This window comes from Dasypus novemcinctus, chromosome X, assembly GCF_030445035.2.
Source record: "Dasypus novemcinctus isolate mDasNov1 chromosome X, mDasNov1.1.hap2, whole genome shotgun sequence".
NCBI lineage: Eukaryota > Metazoa > Chordata > Mammalia > Cingulata > Dasypodidae > Dasypus > Dasypus novemcinctus.
In genome coordinates this window covers 11,523,671-11,539,427 of record NC_080704.1, presented here as the reverse complement: position 1 = coordinate 11,539,427, position 15,757 = coordinate 11,523,671, and the positions used below count along the sequence as shown (strand labels likewise).

Sequence of the window (15,757 nt, the reverse complement as noted above, 5' to 3'; positions counted from 1 at the left end):
ACATCTCGCAAGAATCTCCTCTGACACTGTCTCACAAAATCGACTTCCAGACACCTCCCGCCCTGCAAGCCCCCGAAACAGCCTGCTGGGGGCGCCACTGTACTACAAACTGTTCAGGGACCCTGTTCGTTCAATTCTTTACATTCATTTAGGACAGTTCTGTGATTATCATTAATTGTCTTAAACCCTGAATCTCTTCAGGTAATTTGGTTTCTTCCTTTGGCTGAGCCATCTCTTCCTGTTTCCCAGTATGGTTTATTCTTTTTCACTGATGTTTAAGTATCTGATATGTTGGTGAATTTACTCTGATGGCAAATTTCTCTCTAGTGCCTATTGTTATTATTTTTTCAAAGCTCTTCTTTGATATTTGGCTCAACTTATCCTAAGTCTTTAAAATTGCCTGGTCTAAGTTATCAAATCATGCTAGGGACTCACTAATGAATGGCAGACTTTCTCCCAGGAATGGGGTAAAGAGAGGTCTGAAAGCAGTGTTTGTCCATGTAATTTCCAGACGGGACAGGAGATGGCACTCATTGATGCATGTTTCCACAGAAGTTTTTCTCTCTAGGCTTTCCTCTGTTTTTGTCTGGCCAGAGCAAAGATTCAAAGCGGGCACTGCTGGCTAAATTCACTGAGGAAAAGCCCTGATTTCCCCTCCCTTTTTCTTTGAAACAGCTGACAGGGAGAAAGATGTCTGCTCCCCTTTCATTCAGCTGAATTGAGCCAGGAGTTTTAGCCCTGCTGAATAGTTCAGGGGTGGGGAATGGGGTCCTACCCGGCAGCTGGGAGATTTAGTAACTCACAGTTTGTTGTTTTGGCTTCTTCATCTCTCTGTCCCTCACACTCCTGGGAAGTGTAAAGCACTATCCTGGTCTGCTGACCCCCAAAGCAGGCCCCGCGGTCAGTTTTTAGCTCTTTCTCCAACATTTTGTGAAAGATCTGATCATTATCTGCCCGATCCAACATGATGTTCCCATAATTTTCTCATTATATTTTTAATCTAACTAAATAGCTGATCATTTTTTAAAGTTTCCAAAAGTTCACGAGGGCATGGGCAAACAGGAAATACCAGGGAATAGAAAGTGTGACATTCATTGGGGTTGGTGATACAGCATTTATATCAAATGCCTTCATACTATTCATACTCTTTGACCATTTCTGGGACATTTTCCAAAGAAAATAGCCAGAGATATGCCTAACGATTAAGGACAAGGACATTCATCATAGTGTTATTTATAATATCAAAACATTGGAAACAGACCCTAACTTCCATTTCTTGCTACTGAACAGAATGATGTGATGAAACACCCCCTTATTTCCAGAAATGAACAAGCATGTTGTATAAAACATAATACAAATATAAAATAGCCTAGCTAGAAATAAATGTTGCTTGAAGGCTTTATAAGGGGCATAGGTTCTCCCGGTTTGGGGTTGAGGTTTCAACACCAGTATGGGGATAAAAGACATGACTTTGACCCACTGAGTTGGGGAGCTGGCCTGGGAATCCTGCTCAGAGATGGGTCATGGACTTCCTACCTCCTTCATGCAAGGGAGGCCTAGGATAACTTCCTGAACTCCCAGTGAAGTAGCCAGGAAAGAGCAAGGTTGTTTCTTGCTGGCACCTCAGGGCAGGGAGTGGGAAATAAATCCCTGAGAAAACAATAGCTCAAGTCTAAGCAATGAAGTCATGGAGTCTGAATGCACACTATCTTTTTGGCATGGAAATGCCGAGGTGAGTAATTCTGGAAGACTGAGCCCAGGCCAGCCCCTGGTCCACCAGGTAGAAGCTGGTGTCCTCCGTGGGGAATCTTCTATGACCCAGACCATGCAGGACTCCCACAAACTGAGAAATGCTCTACTGCTGAGTCAACAGGTGCCACACCCATGAGGACGAATAGGCTGAGTTCTCAAAATAATACTGTCTGAAGAAGACTATGAGATCAGCTGTTTAAATTGAATACAAATGAAAAAAAGAAGGAATGGGAACTGTAATCAAATAACAGAACCATAACCAGACAATATGGAAAATGTTAACAAGGATGAGACCGACCTTCTAGGGGAGAAGTGATACATCATGGAAATGAACCCAATGAATGGCTTAAGGGACCAAAGTGAAAATGTGTGAACCAGAAAAATAGGTTATAGAAAAAATTACCGTGAGTGAACTGCAGAGGGACTCAGGAGTATGAAAAACAGAAGTTTAATAAGGAATATTGAGAGGCGGGGCAAGATGGCGTCTGAGTGAGTGTGCCTCATAATCTCTCCTGCAAAGAAGTGACTGTATGATTCCATTTATAAGTCATTCAACAACCACAAAACTAATGTGTGTTGCTAGAAATTGGAATAGTGGTGACATCCAGGCAAGGGGCAGAAAGTGGTGGCTTTTTTCAAAAAAGATTGATTTCCTGTTTTATTTATTTATTTATTTATTTATTTTTTTTATCCCCCAAGCCCCAGATGGTTCTCTCTTCTGTCAGCTCATTGTTTGCTTATCTTCTCCAGGAGGCACCGGGAACTGAACCCAGGACCTCCCACATGGGAGGCAAGTGCCCCACAGCCTGAGCCACATCTGTTCCCCACAGCCGCAGTGTCTGCTGGTTTGCAGCATCTGCTCGTTGAGGCAGTGCAGTGTCTGCTCATCTTCTTTAGGAGGCACTGGGACCTCCACGTGGTAAGCGGGTGCCCAACTGGTTGAGCCACATTCACTTCCAAAGTGGTGACTTTTGATGGAGGCATGCAGGAACTTTTGGTAAAAAGGAATAACCTGTACCTTGATCTTAATGGGGGTTTCATGGGTGTCTATCTATGTAAAAATCCACCTAGCTGTACACTTAAGATTTGTACATTTTACTCTTTGTAAAATTTACCTCACATAAAAACCTAGAAGGAAAAAAACCCCACCCGAACAAGTTTTCCCCACTTTCTCCCTCCTTGGCATCCCCTTTCTGCCCTTTCCTCTCCTTTCTGACCACTTTTATTCCAGGTTCACTTTACATGCTTAGTGCGTACGAGTTTCTAGAACTTGGGCCACAGTGATAAAAACATATCAACTCACAATGTTAAGCAGAGTCAGGGGGTAAAGAATGGAATTTACCTCTGCATCCAAAACAAAACCTTACATGAGAACCTTATGAATCTCAGACTGTCAGTGTTTAACCGTGGATCCCTGAAGCAGAAAACTTCAGGAAGGCGTGTTCTAGAGGCCTCTGGCCTCTGGTGAAAACCAACTCCTTTCCTGAAAGAACTTTCTTTCAATCCACTTGGAACTATCCTCAAGAAAGATTCCCTGCTAAATAAGACTCTCATGAACTATAATGACTTTTTGGACTGGGACTTCAAAAAAGAAAGTTCTCTTCCAGAAAGACTGGCTAACTCTTCTAGAAGGAGTCAACTATTCTGGGGTTTTATTTCATCTTTGTCTTGTGGTCACCACTCACTCAAAATTCATGACCAGGCCTGGTCGTCATGGAAACCTAAGAATGTTCTGATGTTCCCTTAACAACTGGGCAGTTACTACTCTTCGTCCTTCTGAGAAATTCTCCTTCCACCCTTTTTTTTTATATGCTGTGGTTTAGTTTTTTTTTCCCTGTTTCAGAAGATTATTGAGACTTCCTGGGGGTGGGGGTGGGAGGCAGGTGGGAGGGTCACTTTAGTTGAATCACTTCATCTTCTCTGTGAAAAGATTAAATGTCACTGGAGGGTCCCACAGAGAAGGTAAGCCCAGGCCACCCTTATTTGGACATAAAGAGCATCATTGCATTTTTGGCATGGTCTACTGGCTGCTGTGTTCTTGCCGTTTTATGGTGAGGTCATCTGAGTGTATCGTTTTGAGTGCATATTACAACTCACAGCATCAGTAATGTCATCTCCTCTATCATGTCTCTCTTCATGACATGATTTAGTGTCAGGATGCAAAAGTCAATGGCGAACTTGAGACTTAGACACATTGGCATGGCCAAACCACAGGGTATAATTCCTTGAATAAATCAAATGTGTCTTTGCTCCTCATAAAGTAGTCACCTTTAAAAGTTCTTTAGACAGCCTGAGAAGAGGGAAAGGAGGCAAGTATATTTTATATTTTTCTGTATGTTGCTCTCACTCAAGATTCATTTTCATTTTTATAGGACATAGAGAAGGCCACAGATGGTCACCATCTTCATCAACAGGATTTGTCTGCTTATTTATTCTCTTTTCAATGTGAGTAAATGGCATCCATCCAATATTAGGAGAGCCAGGAAGCACTGTATTTAACATTAAGGACTCTGGGGCCCAATTTTGCCATTTTTATCTGTGTGACCGTGAGTAAGTTACTTAACCTCTCTTTGCTCAATTCCCTCATCTGTAAAATGGGGGCTTTAATTGTACCACCATCATTGGGCTGTCACAAAGACTGGATGTGTTGCTATTGTAATGTGCTTAGAATAGGTTCTGACCCATAGAGAACACAAGGTAAGTGTGTAATGAATAATTTGTGGGATCCAGGGATTTTTTGGGGCTTTGTTCAGCCCTAAGGGCCACTAACAATATCTCTTTTAGTGCAGGTAGCTCATCTCTCATTGTGGCTGGCTGGGAAGCTTCCCTTCTTTGCTCAACAGCTCTCTGCTCAGAAGAGTAATTGCTATCTTCCAACCACCTCAACTTCTGAGTCCTACCGCAAGGCCCAGAGGTAAAAGTAAAAAGTTAAATACATGGAGTCTTTCAAATTTGGTCTTCAGAAAACTCAGGTCCCCGCCCAGCGTGGTTCCAGACATGGACTACACCAAAGCTTCCCCAGGCTGGCACGTTTCCCTGGCAACCGCAACATGCTCCTGCCCGATCCCCTCTCCATCAAAACCCACGGCGCCTGTGGTCCGTTGCCTCTGACCTCCATGGCACGGAGGTGTTCACGGAGACAGTTCATCAGACTGGCAGCCAACCCCAAACCAAGCTTGCCAATATTTCTTTAAAAATTTTTAAATTTTCTTATTTTATATATATATTTTTAAATTTTATTTTTAATTATCTTTTTTAAGAGTTAATAGATGACACGAAACGTTACAATAAAATCCTAAGAGGTTCCCATATACCCCACTCCCCACCACCCCACCTCACCCCATCATTTCTTTTAATTGTATTTTTTTGAAGATACATAGATCATAAAAAATTTTACATTAAAAAATACAAGCGGTTCCCACATCCCCCCACCCCCACCCCACTCCTCCCATATCAACAACCTCGCTCATCATCGTGGCACACTCATTGCATTTGGTGAATACATTTTGGAGCACTGCTGCACCACATGGGTAACAGTTTACATTGTAATTTATACTCTCCCCCAGTACACCCTGTATTAGTCAAAGGGGTGCTGATGCAAAATACCAGAAATCTGCTGGGCATTATAAAGGGTATTTATTTGGGGTAGGAGCTTACAGATACCAGGACATAAAGCATAAGTTACTTCCCTCGTGCAAAGTTTTTGGAGCAAGATGGCTGCCGACGTCTACAAGGGTTCAGGCTTCCTGGGTTCTTATGTTCCTGGGGCTTGCTTTTCTCTGGGTTCAAGGTTCCTTCCATCCTGAAGCTGGCTTCTCTTTCCTCTGCATGCTGACTTGCCAGGGCTCCCGCTTAAGTCTTCAGCATCAAACTCCAACATCCAAACTCCAACTTCAGAAACCCTCAACTCTGTCCTTTGCCATGCCTTTTATCTGTGAGTCCCCACCCACCAAGGAATGGGGACTGGGTGGGGACTCAATGCCCTAATCATAATTCAATCATGCCCAGGTACAGATCAGATGACAAGCATAATCCAATATCTATTTTTGGAATTCATAACCATATCGAACTGCTACACACCCAGTGGGCCATGGCAGGATACATAATGCCCAGCATTTGTCCCTGCAACATCATCGAGGACAACTCCAAGTCCTGAAAATGCCCCCACATCACATCTCTTCTTCCCTCTCCCTGCCCTTAGCAACTACCATGGCCACTTTCTCCACATCAATGCTACAATTTCTTCCATTACTAATCACAATAGTTCTATAGTAGAATATCAGTAAATCCACTCTAATCCATATTTTATTCCTCCATCCTGTGGTCCCTGGGATGGTGATGTCCACTCCACCTCTATATCAAGAGGGGGCCCATATCCCACATGGATGACAGATAAAAATCTCCTGCTTGCAGTTGTAGGCACTTTTGGTTCCCTGGTGTGGTGGTTGACCATCTTCATCTCCCCGTTAGCTGGCCTGGGTAAGTCCAACGAACCAGAGAGAAGGAGGTGCAAGTCTGCTGAGGCTCAGGGTCCAGCTGGCACATGGATAAGCCCGAGATTCAAGTCTCCTGAGCATACAACAACCCCAGCACCAACCACAGGTTCAGTAAAAGTGACAGAAGAGGCATGTGTAGACAGGTCACATCTGAGTCCAACTCCACCACACTCAGGAACACAAATTCCAAAGTGGGGTCCACTGACCTGGCATTGAACTCCAGACCCATCTGCCATGACCACAGAATCTGTGGGTCTCTGTAGCCCTCAGGAGCACCAGTACCTGGGGTTGTATCTACTCTGGCTGTCTCTGAGGTCATGCTGAGGTGTGCGTAAGCACGACCCCTCTGATGACTTCCTGACTCTTTTTTGAAGACTCTTAGCCATACAAACTCATTTGTCTTTGCCGTTTCCCCTTTTATTCAAGGTCAAAAAGCAGTTTTTAACACATGTACCTACATGTAGGCTGAGATATTCTGCTTGTCTGAGTTGACCCTTTTATTCAAGGTCTCTTTCTAGTTGCATCAGTTTCTTCCCTCGTAGTCCAACTGCTGCCTTCACACAATTGGAAAGTACATTCCCCACGAGTCAGGGGACCAGTGAATGCAGTGTTGGCGGACAGGCTTCCCAGCAAGGGGGTGCAGCTGGGAGCCCTGGCCATCCCCTACCTGGATGGCTGTCAGCCTCATTCACACAGCTGGATTCTGCAAGACCCTACCTCATGCCCTTCAGGTCAAAACAACAGAAGGGAAACCCTAGGAGTATAGTTTCTTGATGATTCCAGTTGTTTACTCCAAAGTAAAAAATTGACAAGAGATCCAATTAATTGGGTTCACAATCTAAGTTTTGCTTCAAGAACATATTTGCTTCATGTAAGAGACATCAGTTTATTTAAGAAGCCAACACCTCTAAATTTTGAGCAAGTGGCGAGAAGACTGGAAGTCATTATTTATTGCATTTAACATATTGTAACTCTTCAAGGTCATGTTTGATGTGTTTTATTTACAAAAGTATATATGCTTCTGATAGAAAACATGAAACATAGAAAAGTATGTCAATAAGAAATGAAAATCTCTACTTCACGCAATTGATCTCCCTATAGAATTACTTTTCACGTGCGCTTCCTTCTAAGCATTTTTAAAAACATGTATGCGTAGGTTTGTATATCTAATGAAAACTATTTGCTTTCCTTATGACAAAAATGGTCATACTATAGGCATTGCTGTACATTTTGCTTTTGGGCTATAGTACAGAAGTTTCTTCAGATAGTTGGTATAGACGAACTCACTCTACAGAACTATCACGTGAGGTTCCACGGGCATCCTAGATGTGCCATAATTTATTTAAGCATTCCACTACTAATAAACATTTAGGTTATTTCTAATTTTTCTCTCTTGTGAAACATTGCTGAAGCTAAGATCCCTGTTCATATGTTTTTACAAACTTGAGACTATCTTAGCATGAATTCCTGGAATTTGCAGTGCTGGGCAAGAGGTATGAACATACCAATTTTTGATCAATACAGCCAAATTGCACTCCAAAGGTTTGCAAGTTGATACTTTCACCATGACCAAGGATTTCTAGCCTTCTTTTAGTCTTATCTAAAATATTTAGAACATCTACTTGAAGGGTGATGTGTATACAGAACGCTTCAATGTAACTTTTAGACAAGAAAGCAAGACATATATATTTAGCTCTTTCAAAACCGTGGCTCATCTGATATGTTTTTTTACTTTTTCTCCTTGGTGTTCCTGGCCTGACTTCGTAACTCCTCCACCTCCACTATAGTCAACTCAAAATGAAGTTGCACTTGCTCCGGAAATGTTTTGGCCTCTTTCTTGCCTATTTGACCTGGGCTTCCGGTCTGGTCCTAGCAAACAGCAAGTCCTGGCGGGTGTGGGAATTTGACAGCAACATTATTCCCATTATGTTCATTGGACTCTGGGAAGTTTTTTATTTTCAAAAGTTTAACATCTCTGATTCTCTGGTTGAGTTGCCGGTACACACTCAGCTCAACATGAGCTGGGTCATATCTGATGAAATTGCGTACGGGCAGGACCTGATGCTGTTGGCCAATTTTATGAAAACGATAGTCCTGGTTTTTGGCTCAGAGGCCCTTTGGGTCAGCTGGATCAATGGACCGTACCCAGATTTCCTCCAAACGTGTTACAACAATGCCGCCATCTTTCTTTTCCTCGCCGGTACTTGTACCCTGACTACAGTGAGCTGGAATTTTGCTGTGGATTTTTTGGGCCAAACCACCCTTAACTTTCCAGAAAACTTTCCTGTTGACAAAGAAATACTAACAAGGAAACACCTCTCCTATGTGTTCCCACTGGGAATCACAACTGTCATCGTATCACTAATAAGTTCTGCCATGTTCCTCTGTGAGAAATATTTAATAAAACGGCAGAATCAAGTGAAGCCAATGAATTTGACCAAATTTTTAAAACAAAACATCTGAACTGACGGATTTTACTTTTTGGAATGACTGCCAATGGTTTTAAGAAATTGTCTATGTATACATAACATTGTCATAATTATATACTCATTTAAAATAAACATATTTATTTGTTATCTCAGAGTGTTTCTGAAATTTATAGTCTCTTCTTCAGCTCCAGACTGTATATCTCTTCCTTTTTTTGGAGCCTTTCACATCCTGAAATCTGCAGGCAAACTTCTGAGCATACACTGAAGTACAAAACCAAAGGCAGTGGGAATATAAAATGGTGCAGCCTCTTTAGATAACAGTTTGGCAGTTCCTCAAATGAATGAACACGGGGTTACCATATAAGAAAGCAATTCCACCTCTAGTGTTGGAGATTTGGACCCGAAGGGTATCGGGAATGAAAGAAAGAGAAAAGGGAGAAGGAAACAAAGAGAAAGAAAGAGCGAGAGAAAAAGAACGAGAGAGCTGGGATCAGGGGGTCTGCGAGTAATAACTCCTCAGACAACTTTATTGCTTACAAGGGGCTCTCTATATACCCCAGTGTACGTGACAAGCAGCAGGCATATGTCGCCTACGTGCCAATAAGATAAACACATAGCAGCCTATGTGCCATCAAGCAGCAACACGTATTAACTATCAGCATTACCTATAGTCTAAGGAATTTTAAAAAATCTTATCTCAAGGTACAAAGTCTAAGTGTTCTATTCACTACAAAAGGTATGTGCTCATCTTCTCTTTCAGCCTTTAACAGCTTCATCCCATTTGCCGGGAACTCTTTTGTGTGTATGTGTGTGTGTGTGTGTAATGCAAGTATGCAGGAATAACAGCAATGATACAACCAACTCCAAGCTGAATGAGAGGTTATAAATAATCTCACAGATGTGCATAGAAAAAGAATCATGTGGGAAGCAGATGTGGCTCAACTGATAGTGTCCGTCTACCATATGGAAGGTCCAAGTTTTGATCCCCAGGGCCTCCTGACCTGTGTGGTAAGCTTGCTCAAGCACAGTGCTGCCGTTCTCAAGGGGTTGCCATGCCACGTAGGGGTGCCCCATGCTCAAGGAGTGTACCCTGCAAGGAGAGCCTCCCTGCATGTAAAAAAAGCGCAGCCCACCCAGGAATGGCACCACACACACAGAGAGCTGACACAGCAAGATGATGCAATAAAAAGAGACACAGTTTCCCACTGCTGATGTATAATGCAAGTGGACAAAGAAGAACACACAGCAAATGGACACAGAGCAGACAAGGGGGAAAGGGGAGAGAAATAAACTGAAAAAAAATCTTTAAAAACCAAACAATCATGCTTAGAGCTTAGAGACTTTTAAGCATTTTAGGGGTTAGAGCGGGGTTTCTCAACCTCAGCACCATTCACCTTTTTGAACTGGATTCTTTGGTGGTACGAGGAGCTGGTGGACATGGCCCGGGCGGCAGCTCTTGGGGACAACGCCCGTGGTGATGTCCTCATGAAACTCCTCTGGGACAATTTGGAACAGACATTGGAGCACCTCCAATGCTCACTCTCCAATCCTTGCAGCTCTGACACACCTTCTTTCATTCATCCGCTTCTGCTTAACTTGGCCTGCTTGCACCAGAACTCCTGGTGGGTCTGCGCAGCAGGGGTGCCCTCCGCTGCCGGCTGGCCCAGGGGCCCGGCTCCCAGCGTGGAAGGCTAAGGACGCATCGACTACCATCAGATTCATGGAAACCACACAAGATGGAACCGCAAAGAGCAAAATCTGCATGTGCTGCCCAAGAAGCTCCAGTTTGGAAAGTGCTGAGAAGCACACTCAGAAGGAAAGGGGGCTCAGCGCTCCCGGGGGTGCACAGCCTGCACAGCTGAGGGACACCCGTGGCCAGAGCAGCACCCTCACCCTCCGGCTCCGGACCAGCGCTCTTCCACCCGTGCCCCGCCCCTGACCTGTTCCATCAGAATCCAGTGTCAGGATTCTCCAAGGTGTGTGATGACCAAGCGTCCCTGTCAGCCCAGGAAAGTCCTAGGTGGACTGCGAGCCAAGGTGGCGACCCCCTGCTCCCGACCCAGCAGGACTGAGGGTGAGGACAGCCTAGTTGGGGTAGGGGTGGGGAGCGTGCCACCACGTGGCCCAGCAAATCCACTCCCAGGTATCTCCCTACGAAAGAGGAAAGAAAACCTCGAGTCTCCACAAAATCATGCATGCGAAGGTTTCGTGCAGCTCGGTTCATAATGGCCAAAAAATAGAACATCCCAAATGTCCATGGACGGTTGACAGGACAACCGTGGTGTGTTGTTCTGCCATAACAAGGACTGAAATCCTGACACATGCTGTAACCTGGATGAACCCCGAAAACATTCTGCTGCGTGGAAGAAGCCAGTCCTCGAAGGCGGCGTATTGTGTGAATCCATTCCTACGAGGTGTCCAGAGGAGGCAAATCCACAGAAAGACAGAAAGCATCGACAGAAAGGAGCTGGGGGGAGGCTTGGTGGGAACATTTGAACATGGAAATTGTCAAGTATGTGGTTGAAACTATAATGTTGAGAAAACTCTTCAGAAAATATAATAAGGAAGGATGACCTGTTTAAGGTGCTTAATGGGGGCATCTGACACAGGGGCAGTCTTCCAGGGAGTGTGTGAGTGCCCGTCCTGTCACCGTGTGTTGTATCATTGGATGGAGACCCATACAATGGGTGGGAAGGTGTACCCACATCCTGGGGACCACTGATGTTCTCAAACGGAAGGAATTGTGTCTCTTGAGAGAATTGGTGGCTTCCAATGGGTTAGGGCAGTCGAGTATGTCAAGCCCTCAGCGTTGTTGCAATTATCTGTGAATCTGGCCCTTCAAGTAGTGATGATTGATTGTCACTGTGGGCCCTGAGGGAAGGGGGAGAGAGGAATAGAAGAGATGGAATCAGTGTAACTGTGGGGCAATGGAAGTGTTCCGCAAGATCATGCCATGACAGATACATGTTAAATTACATTAAAAATGTATAAAAGTCTATAGACTAAAATGTAAATCATAATGTAAAACATAAGGTAACTAAAAACTTAGAAAACTGTACAGTCTAAAATATAAACCATAATGTAAACCAAAAAGGAACATATTTGAAAGCTATGTTTCAATATCTGTACATCAGCTGCAGCAAATATAACATGAACATGTAAAAAGATCACTGCTGGGGAAGGGGGAAAAGGGTTTGATGTTGGATATATGGGAGTTCCCTATATTGTATATGTGAATTACTGTGATCTGTAACTTTCGTGAAGACAAAATTAAAAATTAGATAAAAAGAAAAAGTAAGGATGTAGACACTGAGGACGAAATGAAAGAAATTACCTTGCCACTGTACATACAGGGCAACACCTATTGCAGTGATGAAACACAAAATGTCAAAAACAAAGGTTTATAATATTTTTCATTTTTTAATACCCCAATTTATTTTATTTGTTTTTCTAAATTAGTGTGTATTCAATTTCTAATCTTTAAACCCATCCCTATATTTCATTTTCCTATTTATTGAATATGGCAATATATTATGCTTCATTTTTGAAGAAGTTTTGGACCGCAGAGAGGTTCAGCTATGGCAGGGGAGGAACAATGGTGTGCGGTGTTATTGATTGGGGGGGGCACATGGTTGGGAGGGAGTTCTCCAGGGCATGTGTACAGGGTATATAAAAATGTTTGGATATATGTTGGGTATTTTCATAGTAGTTATAGTTACAAACGACAACTGAGGGTGTGCTGAGTTCCTACTCAGGGCAGCTCTATCACATTCCCCAATGGAACAGCAACAATCGCCCAAGTGCAATGGCAAAGACCAACCAGGAAGGATGGTCTAACAATGAGCCCTTGATAATGATGACTCTGCTTATGAGCTTGTGTGCCTGAAATATGAACTAGCCCTAGAGCTGCAGGGTACCTAAGAGTTAGCTCCTGAGAGCCTCCATGTTGCTAAATGTGGCCACTCTCTAAGCCAAACTCAGCATGTAAATGCATTACCTTCCCCCCAGAGTGGGACATGACTCCTGGGGATGAGCCTCCCTGATGCTGAGGGATTGCTATCAAGCACCAGCTGGTGATGTAACTAGAAAGAGACCTTGAATAAAAGGGTCAACTCAGACCAGCAGAATATCTCAGCCTACATGTAGGATCATGTGTTAAAAGCTGTCTTTTGACCTTGAATAAAAGCAGGAAATGGCAAAGACAAATGAGTTTATATGGCTAAGAGTCTTTAGAAAAGACCCAGGAGGTCAGCAGAGGGATCACGCTTATGCACACCTCAGCAGGACCTCAGAGATGGCCAAAGTACATACATCCCCAGGTTCTGGTGCTCCTGAGGGCTACAGAGACCCACAGGTTGTATGGTCATGGCAAATGGCTCTGGAATTCAGTGCTGTATCAGTGGGCCGTACTTTGGAATTTGTGTTCCTGAGTGTGATGGAGTTGGACTCAGATGTGACCTTTCTACACATGCCTCTTCTGTCACTTTTACAGAACCTGTGGTTGGCACTAGGGTTGGTGTATACTCAGGAGACTTGAATCTCTGGCCTGTTCATGTGTCAGCTGGGCCCTGAGCCTCAGCAGACTTGCAGCTCCTTCTCTCTGGTTCATTGGACTTACCCAGGTCAGCTAATGGGAAGATGAAGATGGTCAACCACCACACCAGGGAACCAAGAGTGCCTACAACTGCAAGTAGGAAAATTGCATCCATCAACCATGTGGAATCTAACCCCCTCTGGATACAGAGGTGGAGTGGACGTCACCATCCTAGGGACCACAGGATGGAGTAACAAAATATGAATTAGAGAGGACTTACTGATATTCTACTATGGAACTATTGTGACTAGTAATGGGAGAAATTGTAGCAATGATGTGGAGAAAGTGGCCACGGTAGTTGCTGAGGATAAGGAAATGGAAGAAGAGATGTGATATGGGGGCATTTTTGGGACTTGGAGCTGTCCTAGGTGATACTGCAGGGACAGATGCTGGATATTATATATCCTGCCATAACCCACTGAATGGACTGGAGGAGAGTGTAAAGTACAATGTAAACTATAATCCATGTGGTGCAGCAGTGCTCCAAGATTTATTCACCAAATGCAAGGTATGTGCCACAATGATAAAGAGGTTGTTGATGTGGGAGGAGTGGGGGGAGGAGTGGGGGGAGGAGTGGGGGGAGGAGTGGGGGGAGTGGGGCATATAGGAACCTCTTAGATTTTTTTTGGTAACATTTTGTGTGATCTATGTATCTTTTAAAAAAGACAATAAAAAATTAGCTAAAAAAATAAAATAAAAAATAAAGAAAAACAACAACAAAAAAGGAAGACAGAAAGCAGATCAGTGGGGCCAGGGGCTGGGGGCAGGATACCAGGTTTCTTTGGGGCATGATGAGAATGTACTGAACTTGAACGTGGTGATGGTTGCACAACTCTGTGAACATACTGGAAACCACTGAACTGCACACGTTAGGATGTGCCTCCTATGTCAGTAAAGCTTTGTGACCTAGGAAAGAAAGGACAAACTCTCAAACTAACACAAACGTACCTTTAACGGTGAAATATCAGCCCAGTTTTCCTCAATCTTAGTTCAGCGTGGGGCACTTCAGAATTGCCTGTGGGGCCTTTTATGGATTCCCTAAATTTTATGTAATGAGTACGCACTGATGGTTAATCATGAAAGTGATAAATCTTCCCTTTGCGGATCCATTAAGAGCACATCCGCATTTGTCAACTCCTGGTCTCCGCTCGCGTAGCATTCTTCTCTTCTTCCACGAGGTGGCAGCATGCGCACAGATAGTTGCAAAAAGAGTTTCTGAATATTCTGTCTCAAAAAGAACATCACCAAGTGCAATGAATGTCTCATGATGATGAAGGAGGTTGTTGTTATGGGGGGAGGAGTGGGGTGAGGGGGGTGGAAGGTATATGGGGACCTCATATTTTTTGAATGTAACATTAAAAAAATAAAGACAACAACAACAAAAGAACATTGCTGTTAATTGTTCAGCGTATTTTGACACATTACCTGCATAAGCAAATTATTCATTAGATTATCATTCTGGTGAAAATGACTGCATAGCCATTGTAATAATTGGTAAATCAAGAAAACACTGTTCAGAGCCAAGATTAGCAGGTTGGTGTTTCTCGTCAATTTCAGAGACATGTGATGGAAAGACGCTACACATTTTTAAACAAAATGTGTCCCCATACAAGCGTTTTCTGATCTATCCCTTCACATCAAATGTTTCTGAGCATTTTCCTCATATCTCTAGATGCCCTTTGCTAACAAGATTTTTAAAGATTGTGTGGGCTTATACATTGTAACTTGCTTAACCATTTAAATTATTCATTTAGGGTGTTTGAACTGTCTTTAAATTATAAAAGATTTCACATATACAAAATATACTGAGAAAAATGTCACCCCAATTTGATCGCTACCCCAATTTGATACATGTTCATTTTGCCATCTTGACTTCAGATTTGCTTTAAGAAATAAGCATTTACTAGTAGAGTTGAAGGTCTCTCTGTCCAATTCAACTCTGTCCTGTCATAGAGGCAACCTCTGCTCTGAGGTTAGCGTTTAGTTTTCCTATCATTGATCTCATACTTTAACCAAAAAAGTATGAGTCTTAGGAAGCGGATATGGCTCAACTGATAGAGCATCCGTCTACCACATAGGAGGTCCGGAGTTCAAATCCAGGACCTCCTGACCCGTGTGGTGAGCTGACACACATGCCCAGTGCTGATGCGTGCAAGGAGTGCCGTGCCACTCAGGGGTGTCCCCCACATAGGGGAACCCCATGTGCAAGAAGTGCACCCTGCAAGGAGAGCTGCCCCACGCGAGGAAAGCACAGCCTGCCCAGGAGTGGCAACAAACACGTGGAGAGCTGACACAGCAAGATGATGCCACAGAAAGAGATGCAGATTCCTGGTGCCACTGACAAGAATGCAAGCAGACACAGAAGAACACACAGCCGATGGACACAGAGAACAAGCAATGTGGGGGGGGGGGGGGGAAGAAGAGGAGAGAAATAAATAAAAAATAAATCTTTTTTAAAAAAAGGTATGTGTCATAAATAAGAGTAT

General features: G+C 43.6%; 1 long non-coding RNA gene across 1 annotated transcript; it reads left to right on the top strand.

Moving 5' to 3' along the window:
- The first annotated feature begins 3,642 nt into the window (after positions 1–3,642).
- LOC105744244 (uncharacterized) lies at positions 3,643–8,824 on the top strand. Its single transcript, XR_009184378.2, has 4 exons — positions 3,643–3,714; positions 4,125–4,197; positions 4,542–4,666; positions 8,036–8,824. It is a non-coding gene; the product is annotated as an uncharacterized lncRNA (long non-coding RNA).
- The last annotated feature ends 6,933 nt before the right edge of the window (positions 8,825–15,757 follow it).